The 27985-nt window shown below is 40.4% G+C and overlaps 1 non-coding gene and 2 pseudogenes across 1 annotated transcript in view; 1 reads left to right on the forward strand and 2 right to left on the reverse strand.

Moving 5' to 3' along the window:
• LOC103792335 (large ribosomal subunit protein uL4) overlaps nucleotides 1–27985 on the reverse strand; it is a 521713-nt gene that overhangs the window by 189210 nt on the left and 304518 nt on the right. The window lies entirely within an intron of this gene.
• On the reverse strand, nucleotides 13670–15817 carry LOC100390154 (large ribosomal subunit protein uL4 pseudogene; annotated as a pseudogene).
• LOC144582307 (heat shock protein HSP 90-beta pseudogene) lies at nucleotides 25793–27946 on the forward strand (annotated as a pseudogene).

Below are 27985 nucleotides of genomic sequence, written 5' to 3' on the forward strand. Positions count from 1 at the left end.
GGACATCCTAGGACGGTGACTCTGCTCATAGGTAGAAGCCTCCGTTTCAGATGGGAGAATGCCAGAAAGGCCCAGAAGTGATATTTCCAAGAAAGTAAAATTAAAAGAATGCCCAAAGTTTCTAAACTTATCAAAAGAGTCATACAAACAGAAGAGATATCAAAGTTAAATTAATGAGAGTTATTTAGAAAATAAACAAAAACAAGGCAGGTATTAACTCCAGGAAGAACAAATGTGCCAGAAGTGAAAAGTATTAAAGTTGACATGTGAGAATGTTAGTCATGGAAAAGGAAACACGGCATGACTGAACTAAACATAATTACTATATAATACACTGGGAAGAGGAAGGAATGGGAAGGGTGAAAGAGAACAAGTGCTCTAACTATTGCACCCGCCCACCACTGTGCTGGGCAACAATGGCTGCGACTGAAAAAAAAAAAAAAAACAACAAGCAGTATCAATAAACAAATGGTACTTAGAGATACGGAGGTCAAGTCACAAACGTCAGCTAAGAATGTTGAAAGTGTTTGCTCCCTAGAAAAGCAGAGATTGGTAAGAAGCAGAGAAGGCACTCATTCTTCTCAAGCAATCCTGTGCAATTATTTGACTCTTTCAATTATGGACCATTGTAAATTTGATTGAAATAAAAGCAAAAATTTCAATGAATATGCAAGTTTATGCCTAATGACAACTGTATTCAACAATGATATAACTAAATATAATATAGTTATATTTAGTTATGACTCAATATAACAATGATATTACTAAAATATAAAAATAACACAGTCATGCATAAATGTGTATGTAACATCAACTCTGAATAAAAACATGGAAGAATATGTCGATAAACACATGTCTGGATGAATAGCCCACAATGAATTCTCTACCCCATCTCATTTAGTGGTTTCCCTGTCAACTGAAGCAGCGGGTATCAGGACCTAAGGTCTCTCATCCTTCTCTTGCTTCCGGGCAGGTCCTGCATCCACTCCTACCACACAGAGGGCTCTCATCCCTGCCTTGTGTCTGTTTTGACAGCCCAGCCACCTCACTGACGCTCTTAGTAGGACCCTGATAGGAGAAGATGTTGCTGCTTGCTGTACTCATCCAGATTCCCAGTTCATTTATTCTTCATCAATTTTGTCCACACCTCCTGAGCACGCACTTCACTCCAGAAGCAGACTGACCCTATTCTTATTTTAATGCCCACCGTTCTTTTTCTTTTCAATTTTTGTGAGTACATGGTAGATTTATTTCTTCATGGAGTACATGAGATGTTATAATACAGACATGCAATGTATAATAATCACATGACAGAGAATGGGGTATCCATCCTATCAAGCATTTATCCTTAGTGCTACAAACAATTCAATTACATGCTTTTAGTTACTTTAAAATGTACAGTTGTTTTATTGACTATAGTCACCCTGTTGTATAATCAAATAGTCATATTCATTAATTCTATATTTTTGTAAGCATTGACCATTTCCACCTCCCCTCTACTGCCCTTCCCAGCCTCTAGTAACCATCATCCCACTTTCTATGTCCGTGAGTTTCATTGTTTTGATTTTTACATCCCACAAATAAGTAAGAATATGCAATGTTTGTCTTTTTGTGCTTATTTCACTTAACATAATGATTTCCAGTTTCATCCATGTTGTTGCAAATGACAGAATCTCATTCTTTTTATGGCTGAACAGTACTCCATTGTGTATATGCACTGCATTTTCTTTATCCATTAATTTGTTGATGGACACTTTAGTTGCTTCCAAATAGCAGGAACAGTGCTGCAGCAAACACGGGAGTGTAGTTATATCTTTAATAAATTAATTTCCTGTCTTTGGGGTATATACCCAACAGTAGGATTGCTGGATTGTCTGATGGTTCTACTTTTAATTTTTTGAGGGATCTCCAAACTGTTCTTCATAGTGGTTGTACTCATTTACATTCCCGCCAACAGTGCACGAGGGTTCCCTTTTCTCACCAGTGTTTGTTATTGCCTGTCTTTTGGATAGAAGCCATTTTAACTGGGGTGAGACGACAATTCACGGCTTTGATTGGAATTTCTCTGTAGTTTCATGATGTTAAACATCTTTTCATATGCCTGCCTACCATTTGTATGTCTTCTTTTCAGAAGTGTCTATGCAAATCTTGCTGCCCATTTTTGATTGGATTATTGCAATTTTCCCTATGGAGTTGTTTGAGCTCCTTGTGTATTCTGGTTATAAATCCTTTGTCAGTTTAGTAGTTTTCAAATATTTTCTTCTATTCTGTGGGTTGTCTCTCCACTTTGCTGATTGTTTCCTTTGCTGCGCAGAAGCTTTTTAACTTGATGTGATCCCATTTGTCCATTTGTGCTTTAGTTGCCTGCGCTTGTGGTGTATTGCTCAAGAAATTCTTTCCCAGACAAATGTCCTGGAAGTTTTCCCAATGTTTTCTTATGGGAGTTTCATAGTTTAAGGCCTTCAAGTCTTTAATCAATTTTGATTTTATTTTCATATATGGCAAAAGATATGGGTCTAGCTTCATTCTTCTGTATATGAATCTCCAGTTTTCCCAGCACTGTTTGTTGAAGTGATTTTCTTCAGTGTATGCTCTTGATACCTTTGTCAAAAATGAGTTTATTGTACGTGTGTGGACCTGTTTCTGGACCCTCTATTCTGTTCCATTGTCCTATGTGTCTGTTTTTCTGTCAGTGCCATGCTGTTTTGGTGACTATAGCTCTAATTTGAAGTCAGGTTATGGGATTACTCCAGATTAGTTCTTTTTGCCTAGTACTGCTGTGGCTTTCTTGGTCTTTTGTGGTTCCACATAAATTTTAGAATTTTTTTCTATTTCTGTGAAGAATGCCATTGGTATTTTGATAGGGATTGCATTGAATCTGTAGATTGCTTTGGGTGGTATGGACATTTTAACAATATTTATTCTTCCAACCGATGAACATGGAGTATTTTTCCATTATGTAGTGTCCTCTTCAATTTCTTTCATCAGTGTTTTATAGTTATTATTGTAGAGATCATTCACTTATTCGCTTAATTACCAGGTATTTAGCTTTACTTCTGGATATTGTAAATGGGATTGCTTTTTAGTTTCTTTTTCAGATTGTTCACTGTTGGCATATAGGAATGCTACTGATTTCTGTATATTGATTTTGAATCCTGCAACTTTACTGAATTTATCAATTCCAGTACTTTATTTTGAAGTCTTTAGGTTTTTTTAAATATAAGATTATATTATCTGTAAACAAGGATAACTTCACTTCTTCCTTTCCAATCTGTATGCCCACTATTTCTTTCTCTTGTCTGATTGCTCTAAGATTCCCGCTGAATAACAGTGGTGAAAGTGGGCATCCTTGTCATGTTCCAGCTCTTAGAAAAAAGGCTTTTTGCTCCATTCAGTATGATACTAGCTGACGGTCCCTTGTATAAAGCTTTTATTATGTTGAGGTATGTTACTTCTGTACCCAGTGTTTTTAGGATTTTTATCATGAGGGGAGGTTGAATATTATCAAATGCTTTTCAGAATCAATTGAAATGATCATATGGCTTTCAATTATTCATTCTGTTGATATGATGTATCTCACTGATTGGTTTGCATAGGTTGAACCATTCTTGCATCCCTGGGATAAATCCCACTTGGTTATAATGAATGTTCTTTCTAATGTATTGTTGAATTCATTTTACTCGTATTTTGTTGAAGACGTTTGCATCAGTATTTATCAGAGATACTGGCCTGTAGTTTTTGTTGTAGTGTTTTTGTTTTGTTTTGATATATCTTTTGCTGGCTTGGTACCAGGATAACACTGGCCTCATAGAATGAGCTTGTAAGTATTCTCCCCTTGTCTATTTTTTGGAATAGTTTAAGTAGAAATGATATTAGATGGTATTAGTTTTTCTTTAAATGTATGGTAAAATTCAGCAGTGAAGCTATGAGGTCCCAGGCTTTTCTTCACCCGGACACTTATTACACTTTCAATCTTACTTACTATTAGTCTATTCAGGTTCGGGATTTCTTCCTACTTCAATCTTGTTAAGTTTTATATGTCCAGGAATTTGTTCATTTCTTCTAGATTTTCCAATTTGTTGGCATACAGTTGCTTATAGTATCTTCTAATGATTCCTTGAATTTCTGCAGTATCAGTTGCAATGCCTTCTTTTTCATTTCTGATTCTGTCTATTTTGGTCTTCTCTCTCTCTCTTTCTTGTTACTCTAGCTAAAGATTTGTCAATTTAGGTTAACTTTTCAGAAAACCAAGATTTTTTTTGTCATTGATCTTTTGTATTTTTTTTTTTTTCACTTCAAATTCATGCTCTGATGTTTCTTTTCTTCTACTAATTTTAGGTTGGGTTTGCTCTTGCTTCTTAAGTTTTTATCTTTTGGTTTTTGGTTTTTGTTTTTTACAGAGTTTCACTCTGTTGCCTAGGCTGGAGTATAGCGGCACAATCTCAGCTCACTGCAACCTCCTCCTTCCAGGTTGAAATGATTCTCATGTCTCAATAGCTGCAATTACAGATGAGAACCACAGTGCCCAGCTGCTCTTCTAGTTCTTTAAGATGCATCATTAGATTGGGTTGTTTTTGTTTTCGTTTTTTGAGACAGAGTGTTGTTCTTGTTACCTAGGCTGGAGTTCAGTGGCGCAATCTTGGTGCACCACAATCTCTGCCTCATGGGTTCAAGCCATTCTCCTGCTTCAGCCTCCTGAGTAGCTGGGATTGCAGGCACCCACAACCCAGGTAATTTTTGTAATTTTAGTAGAGATGACATGTCACCATGTGGGCCAGGCTGGTCTCGAACTCGAACTCTGACATCAGGTGATCCACCCCCCTCAGCCTCCCAAAGTGCTAGGATAACAGGTGTGATCCACCACACCTGGCCTAGATTGTTTATTTGTGTTTTTTTTGTTTTGTTTTGTTTTGTTTTTTTAGGTGCTTACAGCTACAAACGTCTCTTTTTGAACTGTTTTTACTGTATGTCGTAGGTTTTGGTATATTTCTGTTATCGTTTGTTTTAAGAAATTTTTTAGTTTTCTTCTTAATTTCTTCATCAATTTTCTGGCCATTCGAGAGCATATTGTTTACTTTCCATGTGTTTGTATGGTTCCCAAACTCCTCTTGTTATTGATTTCTAGTTTTATCTAGACTTTAGTCAGAGAAGATGTTTGGCATTATTTCAATTTGTTTAATGTTTTAAGACCTGTTTTGTGACCTAACATTTGCTCTATTCTTGAGAATGATCCGTGTGCTGAAGGAAAGAATTTGTATTCTGCAGTTTTTGGATGGGATGTTCTGTATGCTTTCTGAGAACTGGATATTTCAAACATCTGAGTTTCTGATTTAGGCTATTTCAAACTGGTCTAACCCCAATAATTTACAGTAGGTAGTCCTAAACCATAAGTTACAATAGAGTTTGTGTATTTAAATTTTTAACCTTTTAGAACTAAAAAAAGGGCTGGACTTTGGGTCAGTTTGAATCCCCTAAATGAGAATTGAATCTCATAATCATAAAAATTAAGAAACAATGATAAATATGCCTAAGGTAGATTACCTAGTTTTATGTTACTGTGTATATTTATTTGTTTTTGTTTTTTCTGCATCTTAATAGAGACTTAAATAGATGAACATTCTGTTCTGGCCTCTGCAGTTTCTGATTTCTGCACATGGCTAGCCAGTTTCCCAACACCATTTATTAAACAGAGAATCCTTTCCCTATAGCTTGTTTTTGTCAGGTTTTTCAAAGATCAGATGGTTGCAGATGTGTGACATTGCCTCCGAGGCCTCTGTTCTGTTCCATTGGTCTGTATCTCTGTTTTCGTACCAGTACCATGCTGTTTTGATTACTGTAGCCTTGTAGTATAGTTTGAAGTCTGGTAGTGTGATACATCCAGCTTTGTTTTTTTTTTTTTTGCTTAGAATTGACTTGGCTACAAGTGCTCTCTTTTGAGAGAAAGATGAAGATTAAGGTTCCATATGAAGATCAAGGTGGTTTTTTCCAGTTCTGGGAAGAACGTCATTTGTAGTTTGACGGGGATAGTGTTGAATCTATAAATTACTTTGAACAATATGGCCATTTTCATGATATTGATTCTTCCTAACCATGAGCATGGAATGTTTCTCCATCTGTTTGTGTCCTCTCTTATTTCGTTGAGTAGTGTTTTGTAGTTCTCCTTGAAGAGTTCCTTTATGTTCCTTGTTAGTTGTATTCCTAGGCATTTTATTCTCTTTGTAGCAATTAATTTAGGTGTGAGTTCAAGTCCTGGATATTCTTGTTAATTTTCTGTCTTGTTGATCTGTCTAATATTAGCAGTAGAGTGTTAAAGTCTCCCACTATTATTGTGTGGGAGTCTAAGTCTTTTTGTAAGTCCTTAAGAACTTGCTCTATGTATCTAAGTTGTCCTGTATTGGGTGCATATATATTTAGGATCGTTAGCTCTTCTTGTTGCATTGATTCTTTTACCATTATGTAATGTCCTTCATTGTCTCTTTTGATCTTTGTTGGTGTAAAGTCTATTTTATCGGAGACTAGGATTTCAACTTCTATTTTTTTTGCTCTCTATTTGCTTGCCAAATATTTCTCCATTTTTTATTTTGAAGCTATGTGTATTCTTGCATGTGAGATGGGTTTCCTGGATATAGCACACCAATGGGTTTTGACTTTTTATCCAATTTGCCAGTCTGTGTCTTTTGATTGTGGCATTTGGCCCATTAACATTTACGGTTAATATTTTTATGTGTGAATTTGATCCTGCCATTTTGATGCTAGCTAGTTGTTTTGCCTGTTAGTTAATGCAGTTTCTTTATTTTGTCAATGCTCTTTACCATTTGGTATGTTTTTGGAGTGGCTGGTACTGGTTGTTTCTTTCTATGTTAAGCACTTTTTTCAGGAACTTTTGTAATGCTGGCCTGGTGGTGATGAAACCTCTGAGTAATTGCTTGTTCATAAAGGATTTTATTTCTCTCTCTCTTATGAAACTTAGTTTGGTTCAATATGAAATTCTAGGTTGAAAGTTCTTTTCTTTAAAAATGTTGGATATTGGTCCACACTCTCTTCTGGCTTGTAGGGTTTCTGCTGAAAGATCCACTGTGAGTCTGATGGACTTCCATTTGTGGGTAACCTGACCTTTCTCTCTGGCTGCCCTTAGCATTTCTCCTTCATTTCAACCCCAGTGAATCTGACAATTATGTGCCTTGGGGTTTGCTCTTCTTGAGGAATATCTTTGTGGTGTTCTCTGTATTTCCTGGATTTGAATATTGGCCCTCCTCGGAAAAGCTTTCCTGGATAATATCCTGAAGAGTGTTTTCCAGCTTGGATGTATTCTCTCCATCACATTCAGGTACACTTATGAAATGTACATTAAGTCTTTTCACATAGTCCCATATTTCTTGGAAGCTTTTTTCATTTTTTTTTACTCTTTTTTCTCAATCTTGCCTTCTCATTTTATTTCATTGAGTTAATCTTCAGTCTCTGATATTCTTTCTTCTGCTTGGTCAATTCAGCTATTGAAACTTGTGTATGCATTGTGAAGTTCTTGTGTTGTGTTTGTCAGCTCCATCTATTCATTTATATTCCACTATAAGTTGTTTATTCTCATTAGCATTTTGTCAAATATTTTTTAAGGTTCTCAGTTTCTTTGCATTGGGTTAGAACATGTTCTTTTAGCTCAGAGAAATTTGTTATTACCCACCTTCTGAAGCCTGTTTCTGTTAATTCATCACACTCATTTTCCATCCAGATTTGTTCCCTTTCTGGTGAGGAGTTGTGATCACTTGGAGGAGGAGAGACATTCTGGTTTTGGGTGTTTTCATCCTTTTTGTGCTGGTTTCTTCCCATCTTTTGGATTTATCTACCTGTGGTCTTCATAGTTGGTGATTTTTGGATGGGGTCTCTGAGTGGACATCCTTTTTGTTGATGCTGAAGTCATTTTTTTCTGTTTCTTAGTTTTCCTTCTCACAGTCAGACACCTCTGCTGTAGGACTGCTGGAGGTTCACTCCAGACTCTGCTTGTCTAGGGATCACCTGCAGCAGCTGCAGAACAGTAAGGGTTGCTGCCAATTTTTTCTTCTGCTACGTTTGTCCCAGAAGGATACCCATCAGATATCAGTCTGAGCTCTCCTTCTTGAGGAGACTCTTTCTATATATGGGGGTCAGGGAGCTGCTTGAGGAGACAGTCTGTCCTTAATAGGAGCTCAAGTGCTGAGCTTTGTGCTCCATTTTTCCATTCATAGCTGCTGGGCTGGTACATTTAAGTCTGCTGCAGTGGAACTCATAACTGCCTTTTTTTTTCCCAGGTGCTCTTTCCTGGGAAGGTTGGGCTTTATTTATAATTTCTGTCATGCTGCTGCCTTTTTTCTGGGTTGCTCTGCCCAGAGAGGAGGTAACCTAGTCAGAGTCTGCCAGCAGAGGCATTGCTGAACTGCTGTGGACTCTGCCAAGCTGCTCTGTAAACTTCCTTGCAGTTTTGTTTATAGGGGTATAATTAGAACTGCTTCAGTAATGGCATTCTGTCTCTGTAATGGCAGATTGTCTCTGTTATGGTGGACTGCCTTGGTAACAGCAGGCTGCATCAGTAATGGTGGACTGCCTAGGTAATGGCGGACTGCCTCAGTAATGGCAGAGTACCTTGGTAGTGGTGGACTGCCTTAGTAATGGCAGCCGCCCTTCCTTCACAGAGCTGGACCATCCTGGGTCCACCTGTGCTTGCTGTGAAACTCTCAATCCATAGTGCTTCGGATTGCTAGTCTTTGTGGGGCTGGGGTCAGCTGAGCCAGATCACCTGGCTCCCTGTTTCAGTCCCCTTTTTCTTCAGTTGAATGGATGATTCTGTCGCCCAGGCATTCCAGTCACCAGTTGAAATAGCACCCAGATTTGTGTGAGTTTTTGTGCAGAGACCTGTTGTGCCAGTTGAAACAGCTGCACTGGAGACTCCTGGTGCTTTTTCCCCCAGGAATCTCCTAATCTGGCTCCCTGTTTCAGTCCCCTTTTTTTCAGTTGACTGGGCGACTCTGTCTCCATTTCGCCAGTTGAAAAGGCACCCGGAAATATGTGAGATCTTGTGTGGGCACCCACTGCACTGGCTGAAATAGCTACACTGGAGACTCATGGCACTTTTTCAGCTGGGCATATCCTGGTCTGTGGGCAATAAAAATTTGTTTGGAAATGCGGTGACCACTCGCCCTCTGCATTTCTGCTGGGAGCTGCAATTCAGAGCTATTCCTATTCAGCCATCTTGGATCTCTCCCCCAGAAGGAGCCTGTCTTTAGCCAGAGACAAGTAGAGAATTAAGGTCAGTATCACCCTCAAGGTCAAGGGGCTGCAGAGCCTTCTGAGGCCAGTGTGCTGATGGCCCCCTCAAAATTGCATCCTACCTAGCAGTTTGGTAGGACCAGATCACTGACAGTAATAATTGTAGCTTTCATGAAAAGTCTTACAAAGATGGTGGCTGAGAGATTTTGAAATCTAACCATCACATTACCATGAGAGCTTATTAAATGTCAGAGATTCTGATGGACATTTTATGCTCCTGCCACAGGTGAACTTCACAGCAACCTTTTAAGAAAGCTCTTTTCATTTCACTGTTCTTGCATGTGGATGTCCAGTTGTTCTGGCATCATTTGTTAAAAATAATCTTTTATCCATTTTATCATCTTTCTGGTTTGTCAAAGATTAGTTGACTCTAATTATGTGGGTCTATTTCTGGGCTCTCTATTCTGTTATTTATTTGATGATTCCTTCACCAATACAACACTATCTTGATTATTGGAGTTTTTTGTACGTCTTGAAGTCAAGTAGTGTCACTCCTCTGACTTTGTTCTATATTGTGCTGGCTATTCTGAGTCTCTCATGCTTTCATAAAATTTAAAAATATTCTTTAGATCAGATCATTTGGCCATATCCACATAACTTGCTGAGATTTTGGTTGGAATTTTATTGATTCTATAAATTGAGTTGGGAAGATGGCCGATCGCTAACATCCCGGGATTGCAGCTTTCAGGGAAGGCGCAGAGAACTAGAGGACGCCACACTTTCAGACAAAGTCTGGTCGCTCACGAAGCAGAAGATCCCCCAGTGGTGGAAACACACGAGTCGCCAGCGTGACTCTCATGGTCGGCGCAGTGGTTCCGCCGGCACCTCGACGCGGCAGCGCTCGGTGCAGAGTAAACGGGATGGGTTCCCCTTCTGACCGAGGTTTGGAGCCCCGGGAAGGCAGAGTCACCTACTACGGAAACAAGAAGGAAGCCCGACAGGAGAATCCTGGGCAGAAAAGCACCATCAGTTTTAACGCCGCTGCTCTGGCCCTGGGAACTAACAACCTGGACGTCCACTCAAGAGACCTAATCTGAAAGTTGGTAATTTCAAAGACGACAGGAGGATAAATTTACAATGACGGGAAGAAACCAGCGTAAAAAAGCTGAGAATACTCAAAGTCAGAACACCTCTCCCTCTAAAGATGATCACAGTTCCACATCAACAATGGAACAAGGCTTGATGGAGAATGAGCGCCTCCTGATGACAGAATCACTCTTCAAGGAATGGATAATAACAAACTTCGGTGAGTTAAAAGACATGTTGTAGCCCAACGTAAAGAAACTAGGAACTTTGAAAAAAGGTTTGATGAAATCCTATTGAGAATAGACAACTTAGAGAGGAGTATGAGTGAAATAATGGAACTGAAGAATACAATACAGGAACTCCGAGAAGTATGCACAGGTTTAAACACTCGAATTGTTCAAGCAGAAGAAGGGATATCAGAGGTCAAAGTCCAACTTAATGAAATAAAACGTGAAGAAAAGATTAGAGAAAAAAGGATAAAAAGTAATGAGCAAAGTCTCCAAGAAATGTGGGACCATGTGAAAAGACCAAATTTACGTTTGATAGGTGTACCTGAATGGGACGGAGAGAATGAATCCAAGCTGGAAGATACCCTTCAGGATATTATTCAGGAAAATTTTCCTAAACTAGCAAAGCAGGTCAACATTCAACCCCAGGTAATACAGAGAACATCACAAAAATATTCCTCAAGAAGAGCAACCCCAAGGCACATAATCGTTAGATTCACCAGGGTTGAAATGAAGGAGAAGATACAAAGGGCAGCCAGAGAGAAAGGTCAGATTACCCACAAAGGCAAGCCTATCAGACTTACAGCAGATCTCTCGGCAGAAACTCTACAGGCCAGAAGAGAGTGGGGGCCAATATTCAACATCCTCAAAGAACAGAACCTTCAGCCCAGAATTTCATATCCAGCCAAACTAAGCTTCACAACTGAAGGAAAAATAAAATCTTTTATGAACAAGCAAGAACTCAGAGATCTTATTACCACCAGGCCTGCTTTACAAGAGCTTCTGAAAGAAGCATTACACACAGAAAGAAACATCCAGTATTAGCCTTTCTAAAAATACACCAAAAAGTAAAGAGCACCAACATAAAGAAGAATTTACACCAACAAATGGATAAAACAGCCAGTCAACATCAAATGGCAGTAACCCTAAATATAAATTGACTGAATTCCCAATCAAAAGACACAGCCAAAACCCAACGGCATGTTACATCCAGACCTGTTTCACATGCAAGGATACACAAAGACTCAAAACAAAGGTATGGAGAAAGATTTACCAACCAAATGGAGAGCAAAAATAAATAATAAATAAATAAAAAGCAGGAGTTGCACTTCTTGTATCGGATAAAATAGATTTTAAAGCAACAAAGATATAGTGGTAAAAGGATCAATGCAACAACAAGAGATAACAATCCTAACACCCAGATACGAGACTTAGATTCAATGAGACAGAAAATTAATAAGGATATCAAGGACTCGAACTCAGATCCAGAACAAGTAAACTTAATAAATATTTATAGAGCTCTCCGCCTCAAATACACAAAATATACATTCTTGTCAATACCACATCACACCTACCCATAAGTTTAAATGAAACATTGATTGGCCATTATTAATACCCAATTTTTTCAAAATAAAGCAATATTTCCATTTACTCTCCCTCTTTCTCTTCCTCTTTCTTCCTCTCCTTTACTTATTTTTTTTCTTTCCTTCTATCAAAAAAAAAAAAAGAAATCAACTTGTAAACCTCTAGATTCAGGTCGGCAATGTCTCTTTCATTGCTTGATTTCCTTTCTTCCCTTCCCTTCCCTCCCTCCCTCCCTCCCTCCCCGCTTCCTCCCTTCCTTCCTTCATCCCTTTTTTCCTCCCTACCATCCTTATTCCCTTCCTTCCTGCCTTCCTCCCCCCCCAAAAAAAAATTGAGTTGGGAAGAACCAATATTTAACAATATTGAGTCTTCCTGTCCATGAACATAGATCACCTCTTCACTGATTTAGTTCTTTTATTTTTTTTATCAGAGTTTGGTTGTCTTCCTCACAGAGATCTTGTACATTTTCTATTAGATTTCATTTTTGGGCATGCTAATGTAAATGATATTGCCTTTTTAATTTCAAATTCCAATTGTTCACTGCTGTATATAGAAAAGTGATTGACTTGTATATTAAACTTATTCCATATAACCTTTCTATAATCCCTTGTTTTGTGGTTGATTCTTTCAAATATTCTGAATTGTCAATCATGACATCTGTAAACAAAGACAGTTGTATTTCTTCCTTCTCACTCTGTATACCTCTTATTTTCTTTTATTGGTCTTATTGTATTAGCCAGGACTTCCAATACAATGTTGAAAAACGGTGGTGAGAGGGGACATCCTTGGCTTATTTCTGATCTTCACAGACAAGCTTCCAGTTTCTCACCATTAACTATGATGTTAGCTGTGAACTGTCATAAGTATTCTTTATCAAGGTGAAGAAGTTCTCAAAGTATTCCTGGCATGTTACAGGGTTTTTGTTTTTGTTTTTCATGAATAAATGTTGGATCATCTCAAATGCTTTTTCTGCATGTATCAATGTGACCATGTAATTTTTCTTTTTTAACCGATTAAATGATAGATTATATTAATGGATTTTCAAATGTTGAATCACCATTACACACTTGTGCAATCCCACTTGGTTGTAGTATATTGTTCTTTCTATGTATTGTGGACTCTATATGACAATCAGTTAAGATTTTTTTTTCATTTATTTTCATGAGAGAGATCAGTCTGTAATTTTTGTTACTTTTAGTGTCTTTTTATGTTTTGGTATTAGGGTAATGCTGGTGTCAATATGATGAGTTAGGAAGTATTCCCTCTGTGTCTATCTTCTGGAAGAGACTACGGAGAAGAGTCATAATTTTTTCCTTAAATGTTTTGTAGAATTCACAAGTTAATGCATCAGGGCCTAATGCTTTCTGTTCTGCAATGGCATTAATTATTGATGCAATTTCTTGAGGACTAATTCTCAGATTAATTCTTTGTAAGAATTAATTTAATTTCTATAATTAAATTTCTTTAATAGATATTTGGATTATCTATTTTGTTTAATTTTGATTGATTTTTTGACTTGTTTAGAATTACAGAACAGTTATAAAGCTAGAGCACAGAGTTCTATCTACCCTACTTTCAAGTTCCATTAATGTTACAATTTAATAAAACCATGTTAAGGCTAGGAATGTAAGAAATTAACATTAGCTAATATTATTGGTTAAACTCTAGGCTTTACTTGAATTTTGCTGGTTTTTCCATTAATGTCCTTTGTCTCTTCCAGGATTCAGTTCATGTCATCTTAATGCTGTTAGTAGTCATGTTTCCTCAAATCTCCTCTGATTTGTGAGTTTCTCATCTTTGCCTGTTTTTACATCTTTGAAATCTTTGAAGAGTACTAGACAGATAATCTGTAGAATGTCACTCAGTTTGTGTTTGTCTGATGTTTTCTCATGACTGGATTGGGGTTATGGGTTTAGGGGATAAGTACTATACTGGTCAGTGCCTTTCTCATCACATCATACCAAGGAGTGCATGATATCAACAGGACTTTGATCACTTGGTTAAGGTGGTGTTTGCCAAGTTTCTCCTCCTTAAGTTTACAATTCTTTAGATCCTACATCCCTTTCTTTGTGAATCAACATGTCTAGCCCACATTCAAAAGAGGAAAATTAAGTTTCATCTTCTGGAAAAAGGATTCTCTTTATCTATTACTGGAAATTCTTCTGTAAGAAAGATTTGTCCCTTCACTCTCATTTATTTATTTTTTCAATATAAAATGGATATTCATTTTATATTTTGGGTTATAATTCAATGCTGTTGCTATGTTATTGCTCAAATTATTCTAAGTTTGTCCATAGCGGGCTATTTCAGGTTGGCTCCTGTGGCCCTTTGGGACATTCTCAATTTTTAGGTGGGAAGCAGCACTTCCTTTCTGGAATTACATGATGTTCTAAGTTCATGTTGTATTTTCTCTATCCTAGCCTCATAATCCGCTATTTTTCTAAGGAGTCTTTGTTTTTCCTACTGAAGAGTTACATTTATAAACTATGATCTGGGCACTGGGTCTTCATTTGACTTTTTTAAGAGGACACAGAAATTCCAAGAGCTGCCAGAAATCACATAGTCCAGTAAGTAGCTCTCACTTCAGCGCCACCTTAGAGCTTGTTCAGCACAGCCTTTGACATCCTCCACAAGATGGTCAGATGTCCACGCACAGCTTTATTTCCTAAAGTTTCTATTTTTTTCAGTCTGCAGAGCTTAGACATTGATAATCTTATTCACTAATATTTGAAGACTTTCCTCAAGTAAGAATTTCACATTTCAGTAACACGGTTCATTTGCAAAACTGCCAGAATAATCGCAAGAAAAAATAAAGCAGAGAAAGGGATCACTTACATTTTTTCTTTATTTCTTTTTTCACTCTCCCCTTGATCAGGTCTTTGTACACAGTAACTTACCCACAATGATTTGAGACTTACAACGTTTGTGCAGGAGGCTTCTTTTCCTCTGTGGTAGATTTCTTTCCTGCTGGCTTCTTTTCAGCTACTGGTTTCTGTGTAGCAGCTGCATTTTTTCCCACTAGAGGATTCTCCTGCATCTTAGAACCTACAGCCTTCTTTTCTTACTTACCTACCACAGACTTCTTGCCTGCAACCCCCTCCTCAACTGATTTGGCCTCTAATGCTGCTATTGCAGCTGCCCTATCCACTCAGAGTTTGTGGTTCCTGGTCTGGGGAAGAATGGTGTTCCAGCACATGGTCTTTGCCTATGGGTTTAGTTTCAATGTCATTCTCAGAAACACATCAGTGGGTTCTTCTTCAGGACTCTTCAGTGAATATTCTTGTGCAGTGCTCAAGGGTCTCTTTACATCTCTGGGCTTTTCAAGATTCTGCTGAGGTCTGTATTAATCATCTTGTGTCTGGAAATGTTGTAGTTACTCTTGAGGGAAGCAGATTTGTGCCAAGTGCCATGCAATTCATCTAACTTCTGGAAAGTGCTTTCAGTCCAAATGCAGAATGTCCCACATGCCCACTAGGCACGAGTTTCAAAATGCTGAATTTGCTACATTAAGTAGACTAATTCCAGGGATATTTCTGAAGACCTTGCTGATACCATCTAACCTCATTCATTATAAGTGATGTGGGGGCCCCTGCACTGGATACAATGACATTTTCTCATTTAGTCCTTGCCAGCTCTCATTAGCTGAGGGCACAGACATTTGATATCATCCCAGGCTCTACATTTCTTAAGAAGCAAAAGAGCCTCCCCTTGGTCTCCTTGTGGACTTCAACTATATCTTTGGTCATCACAGGAAGTACAGGAGTGTCCTCAATACGATGACCCTCAGACATGACTAACACTGGTCAGGCTGAGGCATCCAGGTCAGAGCAGGTGGCATATTGTTTTTGGCTTGTGTTCACTCTGTGGTGCCAATGGTGACAGGCTTTGATTAGTGCAAACATGGGGCATCTGTAACACATATTTCCAAAAGCACTCTTGCCAGAACAGTGAGTTCCACCACCTCAAGCTCTGGATATTACAGACACAACATTATCAGGATCCCATGACCCAGCACTGGTCTGATAACCTGCTAATTTACTGACAGCATGGGGTTGCCTGTTGTTTTTGTGCAGGTTGGTATTAGCAAAGCTCATAATACCTGATTCAATGAGAGCATTGGACACAGCAGGCAGATTGACATTCTTCCTGATGACACCCCCTTTTTGGAGTATATCAGCAGACAAACACACACCATGGTGTGGAAAGGAGAAAGTCATGCTCCTCTCAACCTGGCAGCTGCTGCAGGAGAAGCTCACTTACATTTTTTTTCCTGTGGAATATTTCCCTGTTCCTGCTGTGCTTTCCCTGTCACTGGAACAGGAGAAAAGATGGTTCCTTTGTACCATGAGACAGAAATGGTGATGTGGAAACATCTACCTTCATCACCTCCCCCAAGCTTTTCATTTCTGCTCTGGCTGTGCCCATTCTCCCTGCCATTCCCTGACCCATGAGACTTTTCCTTCTCCCAGCCTCATGGAGAGCCCAGACTCTCACCTAGGAGCTGGCTTTTAGTGGGAAGTCAGTCATTACCCGCTGATGATAGAAGACGAGAGAAAGGCCAGATCCTGGGGCTGGGGCAGAATTTTTAGTAAGAATGAAGGATATTAGAGTGAGAAGGACTTCCAAATAAGGGGTGATGTGTGAGTGCTCCTTGGGTGACTAAGGACATCATCAGTATCTCCATTTAGGAGGGAGGAAAGGGACTTGGGTGCAGGAAAAAAGAAGGGGGTAGAGTCCAGATGAGACAGGCCTATCCATACCCCTGGTTTTCTGACACCTACCCAGTCACACTGAGGAGCCCAGACAAGCCCAGAGGCCCCTCCAAGCAGGTGTGTCTCAGCTGCTTTCTAGGGAGGACCCCTAAACTGCCTAGCCTTGATATATCTCATTCCCCCCACACTGCCCCAGGTCTAGTCCCAGTGAGCCTCAAGTCCAGGGTCAGCTCCTTCCCTTCCTGCAGCTAGTTCTGAGTGAGTTTAGCAGGTGAGAAGCCAGGTGCTCTGCATGGCAAGGTGTGATTGTCCTCAGAGTCCTCCATACCAATAACCCAAACCCAGGAGGGGAATGCATGCAGGACAGAGAGGAGGAATGAGGCTGGGACACATCTCAGCTACCCTCTTGTCTCCTAGTCTTTCTGCTTATTCCAGTGTCTTCCCCTCCCCAACCCTGGGACATCTAAAAGCCCCAGCAGGAAAGGGAGACCTGGGTCCCCATGACTCCCTGCCAGATGTCTTTCATAAGCATGCCCACCTTTATTCTCACTGCAGCTTTAAGGCCTGTGGCAGCACATAGTGCTTGGTATGAGCAGAGGGTGATCCTGGAAGGTTCTTTCTTCACACATACCTGCCAGGCTGTTTCTTTCCTTGTCAAGTCTGCTCAAATGGCATCTTTATGAAGCCTGACCTGATCACTCTATTTAAAAGTGTCACCTTGTTTTTATTTTGCATGATTGTTGACTTTGTATTTATTTTTTTCTTTATATCTTCTGTGAGTCTCTAACATACTGTGAAGATTTCTTTGTCCAAAGATGTCCTCACTAATATCTCCCATTCTGCTCTTTAGCAATGCAACCTTGCCATCCCCTATCAAGATCTGAGCCAAATCTTCCTCCCCTTGGATCTGGGACTAGCTTTGGTGACTAGACATGGGGCAAGTGACACTGTTGGCTTCTGAGCTTCTGACATAAGATGTCTTGTGGTTGTGACTTGGCCAATTCAACCACTGTCTTCTCGGTCCCAGGTACAGTGCTGGGAGAAGCCAGGGCACCTGAAGCAGCAGGTGGATGTGAAGTCATGCACTGGGTTATAGCCCCAGTGAGCTCCCACCTGACAGCCTGCAAGCACTGAGCGTAGCCCCATGCAGGAGCCTCCTGAATGCTCTGAACAGGGCAGGCTCCAAATGACGGCCAACCCAGCCCACATCACACAGAGTAGACGAGCTTCCCAGTTGAGCCTAGTCACCCACAGAAAGTGAAATCATAGCAAGCTTGATATTTTATTTTGGGCATGTTTTGTGGGTTGTTTGTTACCTAACAACAGATAATATGAGCACACACTATAAAATTACCTACTATCATAATGTTTTTATTCATTGTCTTTTTTTCCTGTCAGATTGAAAGCATCAAGGAACAAGTGTTTTTCTCTTTTAATTAATCACCAGGCTTAGAACGATGCCTCTCACAGAGACACTCACTAAACATTTGTTAAATAGATGAATGAAATCTGTGACCACAATTCTTTAATGCAGGGTCTGAGACTGGATTCAGGGGTTACTGGGGTTTTGTTTTCATGTTTGTTTAGTCAGCTTGCACTCCCATAACAAAATACCACAGGGAGGTGGCTTAAACTACAAAAATCTGTTTGTTAGAATTCTGGAGGCTGAAAGTCTAAAATTAAGGTGCCAGGAAACTCAGTTTCTGGTGAAGACCTCCTTTCTGGCTTTATACAGCTGCATTCTCACTATATCCTCACGTAACCTTTCTTCAAGGCATTGCAGAGTGGGAGATGAGAGAGACACACACACATACACACACACACACACAGAGAGAGAGAGAGAGAAAGAGAGGGAGAGAAGAGACTCTGGTGTTTCTTTCTCTTCTTATAAACACGAGTGCTATTGGATTTGGGCCCCAACTTTATGACTTCGTTTAACCAAAATTCTTTCCTTAAAGGTTTTACATTGCCTTAAAGGCAATCAAACTGGGGGATAGGGCTCCAGCATATGAATTTGGGGGACACAATTCAGTACATAACAGGGGTCTTCCGTGAGGTGCATGTGTGTCAGGCACCAATAAATCAGACTCAGTTTCCTGAGCCCCTCAAAAGCATGATGCTCAGCACTGCCCTAGGCTCATTCATGGTCTAGTCATACCAGCACTGCAGTCCCACAGCCCCCAATGACCACCTGCCTCTGATGTCTCCCGGGCTCAGGAAGGCAGCATCTACGTTGCAGGTTCATGGGCAGCTGCTGTCCAGATGGCAGCTGTGGATCAGCTGCAGTGTAGGGGACTCTGGGGAAGTCTCCCCGGGCCTCTGGATCTCCCAATGCCCTGGATGTGTCATCAGGGTAGAAATAAAATTTTGGAATTAGGCTGCTGATTTCTTGAGTTCCACTGTTGTGGGTGGCAGAAAAAGGGCCTGAGGCTGCAGATTTCCTGAGTTCCAGGGTTGGGGGTGGCAGAAAGAGGGACTGAGGTTATAGGTGCTTGGGTCACCGAAGAAGGAAGAGACAGCATCCCAGTGTCTGTGGACAGTGAGTTGCAAAGGGGGCAGGGGTTGCCCCTGAAAATCTGGGAAATGGGTAGTTGGTCGTTCTGGGTCCTTCCATGAGGTCCTTTTATCCTATGATGGCACCTGGCCCCCCTGCATATCCAGTGTAAAATTGCCCAGGGCTCCTCAGCCTGGCACAAAAGCTCCCATTATCATAGGGAAAGAAGGGATGGCTGAAGTCTATGACAGTTTATTGATTAGTGCTAATCTGAGATATGACCATTAGGTCCTAGGGCAGGGAGTGGGACCCAAGAAACCCTGAAAATTTTGGAGCAGGCTTGGTCCCTACAGGTGTGGCACAGACACCTGCCCTTCCTTCTCTATGGTCCAGGACCTGGAAAATACTCTCCAAACACTACCCTCCAGGAATGCCCTAGGCCAGCGCTTCCCCTGCCACCCTATCCTTGGTTCCTTCTTCTCCTCTCCTGGTACCCTCTACTCACCTTATGTCCCTGTTCTCCCCCTGCCTTCACTTTCCCAGGAGCCTCACTATTTATCTCTTACCTGGACCTAAGGCTTCAGTGCCCCTTTCCTGAGATCCCAGGGAATCCTGAAATTTGTCTGGCAGGCCAAGAGGATGCCACCTGCGTTGGTGGGGGACACAGAAAGTCCACGGCACAAGGTGCAGCTGAGCTGCTGTGGGTATCCCCAGTGCTGAGCTGAGAAGATGCCCTAGTTAGGGGAAGCCATGGGAAGTGCAGTGATAGAGTGCCTTGCACAATAATAATGGGGTTGGGAGGAAACCTACAAAGTCACTGGAGCTGGCTGGTTACTGCTGGGCTGTGCTGATGCCCTATAAAAGGATCGTGAGAATCTGGATTGTTAACAGCCATCACTGGCTACAGGTGACAATCTCTGCAGTGTCTCATGGAGAGATCTTTATCTCCTGTAGAGAAAGAGAGTGTGAAATTGTAGTTGAAAACATCATTACAAGGTCCACAGTGCTCCAGAGATGTTTGACTCTCAGCCAAGGCAGGCCTGTTACAGGAAAGTCAGGGCCCTGGTGGGGAAACCTGATATTCTACAAACTGGAACAGGGTTATCCAGGATCCTCTGGGCATGCAGAGGTGGCTCGCCCTTCCCTAGTAATGGTTCCCACTTCCTGTGCTGGAAGATGCTGCAGAAGCTTCACCCCTAGGATGCAGTGGGAATCCCACACAGGAGCTTTGCAGAAATGCCAGGTACTTCCCTGTAAGAGCCTGAGGAACACTTCAGAGATTGGAATTTGAGGACACTTGATCAAGGAACCAGAATTTCTGCCTGGATGAATAAAAGTCCTTTGGCTTAGTTTGTGGAACATGTAGAGGATGGAATAACGAGGCTGAGAGAAGTGGGTGTGGTTAAGGCCCATCAGGACCATGCTCCACAAGAAGGCCCAGAGGGCACACCTTCCACCAGAGCCTCAGGAACATGTTGGTGAGAAGGACCTGCATCACTAACAAGTGTCAGGGTGTTGTCCTCTGCAGGCTGGCGGTGATGGTAACAGAGATGGTCCCAGAGTTGCATTTATTAATATCTATCTCTGGGGTTAACCCTGTCCTACTCTGAGACACTCAGTCAGCACCACTCTCCAGGTGCTGTTGACATTCCTAATCTGCGGGCTAGGTGGTGCTCCCAGCCCATTATGTGCCTGAGGGATTCACTTGGCAGGGAAAGTTTCAGCATTTTCCTGGCTGTGGGTTCCACTAATCCTATCACCATCTGCACCACCCAGAGACTGCCAGCCTCAAGGAATGCTGGACAGATCTTCTACAGGCAAAACTCAATGCCAGCCTGGAGGAAGCACTCAGGGGTGGGTGCCATCTTTCAGGACTTGGTGCATTGTTTGAATCAGAGACCTCTCTACAGTGCTGTGTTCTCAATAGGAAGAACATGTGGTTCCAGAAACCAAAAGTTGGAAGCAGGTATGGCTCCATGTCCAATCTCTTAGGTTCCCCCAGGGAGGTATTTTACATGTTTTATCTCCCAACACTGGGCTGTGCAGGGTAGGACGTCCTGGTTTCCAAAGTACTCTTAAAAGGAGACAAGAGACAACCCATTGAACTACACATTAAGACTGTCACCAGAGAAGTTTAAACAGTCTGTACCCAGAGACCAGCTGGTGAAAAAAAGAATCTCCTTGTCTCCAGGACCAGATAGCAGATCCTCATCCTTGGCCGAATAGATCCAGCCAAGAGGAGGCATGGCTACTTTCACACAATGAGAGCAGAAGTATGTGTGAAAACAAGAGATCTAACTGGGAGCCTTCAGGATTCCCTTCCCCCTTGTAAGCGTGAGCAGAATCATGCAGCAATTCAGCCTAAGATCATTTGATTTCCAAGGGCCCAGATGCATCAGGGCGGAAGGTTTGAGTCACACTCCTGGGTGATCTCCCAAGGCCCTGCTCCTGTGCTCTGACATCCTCAGTAGCATTGGTGGTGAGGGGCTCCTTCCTATGGGCTGCTCCCAACCAGTGATGGATCACACCGTGACACTAAGGCAGGACATTCCACAAAGACAGGGGACACCTCTGATGGCAAACTATGGCTCCAGGACTTCTCCATGGCCTTGCTCAACTTTCCTAGATTGTCTGTGGTCTAGGACACACCCAGTAAACCTTTTCCCTTCTGTCCATCACTGGAGGTCACACTTGTATCTTGGTCTGTTGCCTTTCCCAGGGTAACCTACCTCCCTCACCATATTATCTAACGTGTGTCCCCTAATAAAATCCTATAATTTGAATCCCATATTGGCACTTGCTTTTTCGAGCATTTGGACTACGAAATCATTTTCATGTGCACACCAATGATTTCTTAGTTATTCCAATTTGTAATCCCTTTGTTTATTCAAATTTTTCTACCTGCAGTGGCTCCATTTTGCTGATATTTATATTACACTTTTGAGTTTGTTGATGTTTATTGCTTTAAGTCGCTAAATGTGGGGGTGGTTTGTTACACAGCAATGGATAACTAACGGAGCCTTCTCATATTTCCATTATTCTACAGAGGTTCTCTACATCTGTTTTATTTCCTCCTGTTTTGATAATATTAGCCATACATAGAGTTTCTAGTTTCTCAACACCTAGTCTTGTCTATATTTTAGCTTTTTTCTACTTTATTCCTTTCCTTTCTCCTTCCTTCTCTTCCTCCCTCCCTCTCTTTCTTTTCTATTTCCATTCAAACTCTCACCCTCCCTCCTTCTCACTCCCCTTTTCTTCCTTTTTTCCCTTCTTTTTCCTTTTGTTCTTTCACTCTTTCCTTTATTCCTCCTTCTTTCCCTCCCTTTCCCCATTGTTTTTGCTTTTCATTATAAAATTTTCCTAACATATAAAACAACCCTACTTGATTGTGCCATAAGTAAGCATTTTCTGAATCTATATTTCAAAACTGTAATGCCACAGTATATGAGAAACAAATAAACAACAGGAAGTTATTAACAGAGTCTGAATAAAAATGCCTGCTACCAACCTGCAGCCGAGACACTGGCTTTTAACTTAATTCCTTCAACTCAGTGTTTTCAGAACACATCATCAACATCAAGTATTACACATTTATTTAAAAGTTTAGGCCAGGTACGGTGGCTCATGCCTGTAATCCTAGCACTTTGGGAGGTCAAGTCATGCAGATCACCAGAGGTCAGGAGTTCAAGATCAGTCTGGCCAACATGGTGAAACCCCGTCTCTACTAAAAACACAAAAATTAGCTGGGTGTGGTGATATGTGCCTGTAATCTCAGCTTTTCAGTAGGCTGAGGTAGGAGAATCACTTGAACAGGGTGGCAGAATTTGCAGTGAGCCAAGATCACACAACTGCACTCCAGCCAGGTGACAGAGCAAGACTCAATCTCAAAAAAAAAAAAAGGTTAAGTAGGCAGAATCACTTTGAAAATCATATTATCATTATCTAGTATTGTTAAAGTTCATACAGTATATCATCCAACCTCACTCCTAATCATACAATTTGGGGACTTTCTTGCCTATGTTTCAAGGAGACATGCACAATAATGTTAATGCAAAAACTGGAATCAACCTCCTATACATCAATAGGAAGCTGGTGAAATTGTGGTATAACCATAAAATGTAAACCTTTAGCAGCAAAAATAAATGAAAGCCTTTCACACCGCAGATAACTCCTATATGTAATGTGCATCATGAAAAAATAAATGCAGCAGGAACTTGCTATATAGGAAGCTTTAAAAATAGCAAAACTAATATTTGGTTTGGAGATACATATGTATGTATATATGTATATATAGATAGATAGGTAGATATATATATAAATTTATTGCACAAATCTTTAAAGAAATACAAAGGAATAATAATCACAAGACTCAGGATGGAGTTGCCTTCTGGGGGATGGAAATGGGCAGTATCCCAGGGTAGCTTTACAGGTTCTGTGTTTTACAACAGTGCTGCGTACCCTACTAGTTACTTGATTATAATTCCTTACATACAGTTTTCCAAATTAAAATATACCTGGTTTTTACTAAAATGAAAGAGAAAAGAATACTAAAGTTCATTGCAAGAATCCTTAATGAAAACTACTTACATTGGAAGAAAACCATAGAGAATTGTAAGGAGCCATATGACAGAGAGGATGAGGATGCCATGAAAATGGCCTTGGCTAAAAATAGGTTATTTGATCCTTGGCTTCCTGGCATCTCTCTAGATTTTTAAGTATACAATGTTAAATCTGATGTGCAATGTAATTCCTTCTTGCAAAGGATGTCATGTTACATTATACTACACATACACCTGAATTAAACTTTTACCAAATTGGAAATATGCATCATTGATCAAAATAAATGAAATAAGAAAAGAGTAGAAAGGAATTACCAGTTATAGAATAGCAAATATGAATGGACAACAAAATAGGACTGCAAAAAAACAATTTTAAAAAAACCTTCAGAAGCACATAATACCATTGCTATTTAGAATCATAGTGGTGACTAAATTACTTCTATCACATCCATTCAATACCAGAACAAACAATGTTAAGTTTATTATAGAATGCCCACTAAACAGCTAGTTTTTGAAACAACTTGTTTCTCAATTCATGCTAACAATGTTGGGCTACTACATCAAACCAAAGTTACTGTATCATGCTAAGTTAGATGTGTGGACTGGAGTATGACATTTACATTTTTGTAAATGAAAAGCCATCTGATTAGGCAATTTCTTTCTAAGTGAAAGCAAGTTTATCAGAGAAGTAAAGAAATAAAAGAATGGCTATTCCAGAGACACAGCAATGTTTCTTCTTTTTAAGTATAGGCAGATGTTTTTTGAAGAAGATATTTCAATAAGAAAACTACCCTTGGGGCATACTTACACTAAATTTGAGACATCTTAGACAAAACGAAGACAATTTCAAGGCATTATTTTTATGGAAATGAAGTCTTGGAACTATTTAATCTAGTTACTCTATGTTCAAAACTGTGTTAACTCATTGAAGAGAACATTGTTATTATAGGTATTTGCAAGAAAAACTCAGAGATACCATATTATCTCCTTTCTCTGTCTCAAACTATTTTCCCCTCAGCACCCAAGGTTCTGTGATGTCTTATACTTTTAATCATTAATTTAAAAAGAGAAGCTTATCACAGAATTAGAAAACAAACTGTTTTAAAATTTATATGAATCCAAAAAAAAAGAGCTTGTATACCTGGGAGAATCCTAAGCAAAAAGAACAAAATTAGAGGCATCAGACTACCAAACTTAAAACTATACTACAAGGCTACAGTTCCCAAAACAGCATGGTATTGGTTAAAATAAAAATAGGCATGTAGACCAATGACACAGAATAGAGAACTCAGAAAGAAGACCTCACATCTACAATCATGTGCTTTCCAACAAATGTGGCAAAAACAGGCAATAGGGAAATGATTTCCTATTTAATAAATGGTGTTAAGAGTACTGGCTAGCCATATACAGAAAATTGAAACTGGACCCCTTCCTTACACCTTACATAAAAATTAACTCAAAATGGACTCAATACTTAAGTATAAACCCAAAACTATAAAAACCCTGGAAGTAAATCTAGGCAATACCATTCAGGACATACACACTGGGCAAATACTTTGTGATGAAATTGCCAAAGCAACTGCCACAGAAGCAAAAATTGACAAGTGGGATCTAATTAAAGAGAAGAAATTCTGCACAGCAAAAAAAACTATCATCAGTGCAAACAAACATCCTATGGAATGGGAGAATATTTTTGCAATCTATCCATCTGACAAAAATCTAATATTCAGAATCTGCAAATAACTTAAGCAAATTTACAGAAAAAAATTTATTAAAAGGTGGACAAAGAACATGAACAGATAGTTCTCAAAAGAAGACATACATGAGGCCAAAAACATAAGAAAAAAAGCTCAACATCACTGATCATTGGAAAAATGCAAATCAAAACCACAATGAGATGCCATCTCATGCCAGTCAGAATGGCAATTATTAAAAAGTCAAGAAAAAAACAGATATACGTGATTTTATCTGTTTTTCCTTGACTTCTAAATAATTTTTTATTAATAAATTTTTATTGCTCTCGAGTCACTCCAGCGCTTCTCTTGTGTCTTCTGTGTGTCAGACAGCCAGCCCACCTTGCTTTCTAATACCTGTGAGCCTTTTCTTTTCAGCATGCCTGAGGAAGTGCACCATGGAGAGGAGGAGGTGAAGAATTTGGTCTTTCAGGCAGAAATTGCCCAACTCATGTCTCTCATTAGCAATACCTGCTACCCCGACAACGAGATTTTCCTTCGGGAGTTGATCTCTTAATGCTTCTGATGCCTTAGAAAAGATTTGCTATCAGAGCCTGATAGACCCTTCCAAGTTGGACAGTGGTAAAGAGCTGAAAATTGACATCATCCCCAACCCTCAGGAACATGCCTTGACTTTGGTAGACACAGGCATTGGCATGACCAAAGCAGATCTCATAAATAATTTAGGAACCATTGCCAAGTCTGGTACTAAAGCATTCATGGAGGCTCTTCAGGCTGGTGCAGACATCTCCATGATCGGGCAATCTGGTGTTGGCTTTTATTCTGCCTACCTGGTGGCAAAGAAAGTGGTCATGACCACAAAGCACAATGATGATGAACAGTATGCCTGAGAATCTTCTGCTGGAGGCTCCTTCACTGTGCGTGCTGACCATGGTGAGCCCATTGGCAGGGGTACAAAAGTGATCCTCTACCTTAAAGATCAGACAGAGTACTTAGAAGAAAAATGGGTCAAAGAAGTGGTGAAAAAGCACTCTCACTTCATAGGCTATCCTATCACCCTTTATGTCGAGAAGGAATGAGAAGGAAATTAGTAATGATGAGGCAGAGGAATAGAAATGTGATAAAGAAGAGGAAGATAAAGATGATGAAGAAAAGCCCAAGACTGAAGATGTGGGTTCAGATGAGGAGGATGATAGTGGTAAGGATAAGAAGACGAAAACTAAGAAGATCAAAGAGGAATACATTGATCAGGAAGAACTAAACAAGACCAAGCCTCTTTGGACCAGAAACCCTGATGACATCATTCAAGAAGAATATGAAGAATTCTACAAAAGCCTCACCAATGACTGGGAAGACAACTTGGCAGTCAAGCACTTTTCTGTAGAAGGTCAGTTGGAATTCAGGGCATTGCTATTCATTCCTCATGAGGCTCCCTTTGACCTTTTTGAGAACAAGAAGAAAAAGAACAATGTCAAACTCTATGTCCATCATGTATTCATCATGGACAGCTGTGATGAGCTGATACCAGAGTATCTCAACTTTATTCGTGTTGTGGTTGACTCTGAGGATTTGCCTCTGAACATCTCCCAAGAAATGCTCCAGTAGAGCAAAATCTTGAAAATAATTCGCAAAACATTGTTAATAAGTGCCTAGTGCTCCTCTCTGAGCTGGCAGAAGACAAGGAGAATTATAGGAAATTCTATGAGGCATTCTCTAAAAATCTCAAGCATGGAATTCACGAGGATTCCACTAACCAATGCCACCTGTCTGAGCTGCTGCACGATCACACCTCCCAGTCTGGAGATGAGATGACATCTCTGTCAGAGTATGTTTCTCACATAAAGGAGACACAGAAGTCCATCTATTACATCACTGGTGAGAGCAAAGAGCAGGTGGCCAACTCAGCTTTTGTGGAGTGAGTGCGGAAGTGGGGCTTCGAGGTGGTATATATGACTGAGCCCATTGACGACTACTGTGTGCAGGAGCTAAAAAAGTTTGATAGGAAGAGCCTGGTCTCAGTTACCAAGGAGGGTCTGGAGCTACCAGAGGATGAGGAGGAGAAGAAGAAAATGGAAGAGAGCAAGGCAAAGTTTGAGAACCTCTGCAAGCTCATGAAAGAAATCTTAGATTAGAAGGTTGAGAAGGTGACAATCTCCAATAGGCTTGTGTCTTCACCCTGCTGCATTGTGACCAGCACCTATGGCTGGACAGTCAATATGGAATGGATCATGAAAGCCCAGGCACTTCAGGACAACTCCACCATGGGCTACATGGTGGCCAGAAAGCACCTGGAAATCAACCCTGACACTGCAGCAGAAGGCTGAGGCAGACAAGAATGACAAGGCAGTCAAGGACTTTGTTGTGCTGCTTTTTGAAACCACCCTGCTCTCTTCTGGCTTTTCCCTTGAGGATCCCCAGATCCACTCCAACCACATCTACTGCACGACCAAGCAAGGTCTAGGTATCGATGAAGATGAAGTGGCAGCAGAGGAACCCAGCGCTGCAGTTCCTGATGAGATTCCCCCATCATGAGGGTGATGAGGATGCGTCTCTCATGGAAGAAGTAGATTAGGAGTTCATAGTTGGAAAACTGCCCTTATATAGTGTCCCC

This window comes from Callithrix jacchus, chromosome 4 (genome assembly GCF_049354715.1).
Source record: "Callithrix jacchus isolate 240 chromosome 4, calJac240_pri, whole genome shotgun sequence".
NCBI classification, from domain to species: domain Eukaryota; kingdom Metazoa; phylum Chordata; class Mammalia; order Primates; family Cebidae; genus Callithrix; species Callithrix jacchus.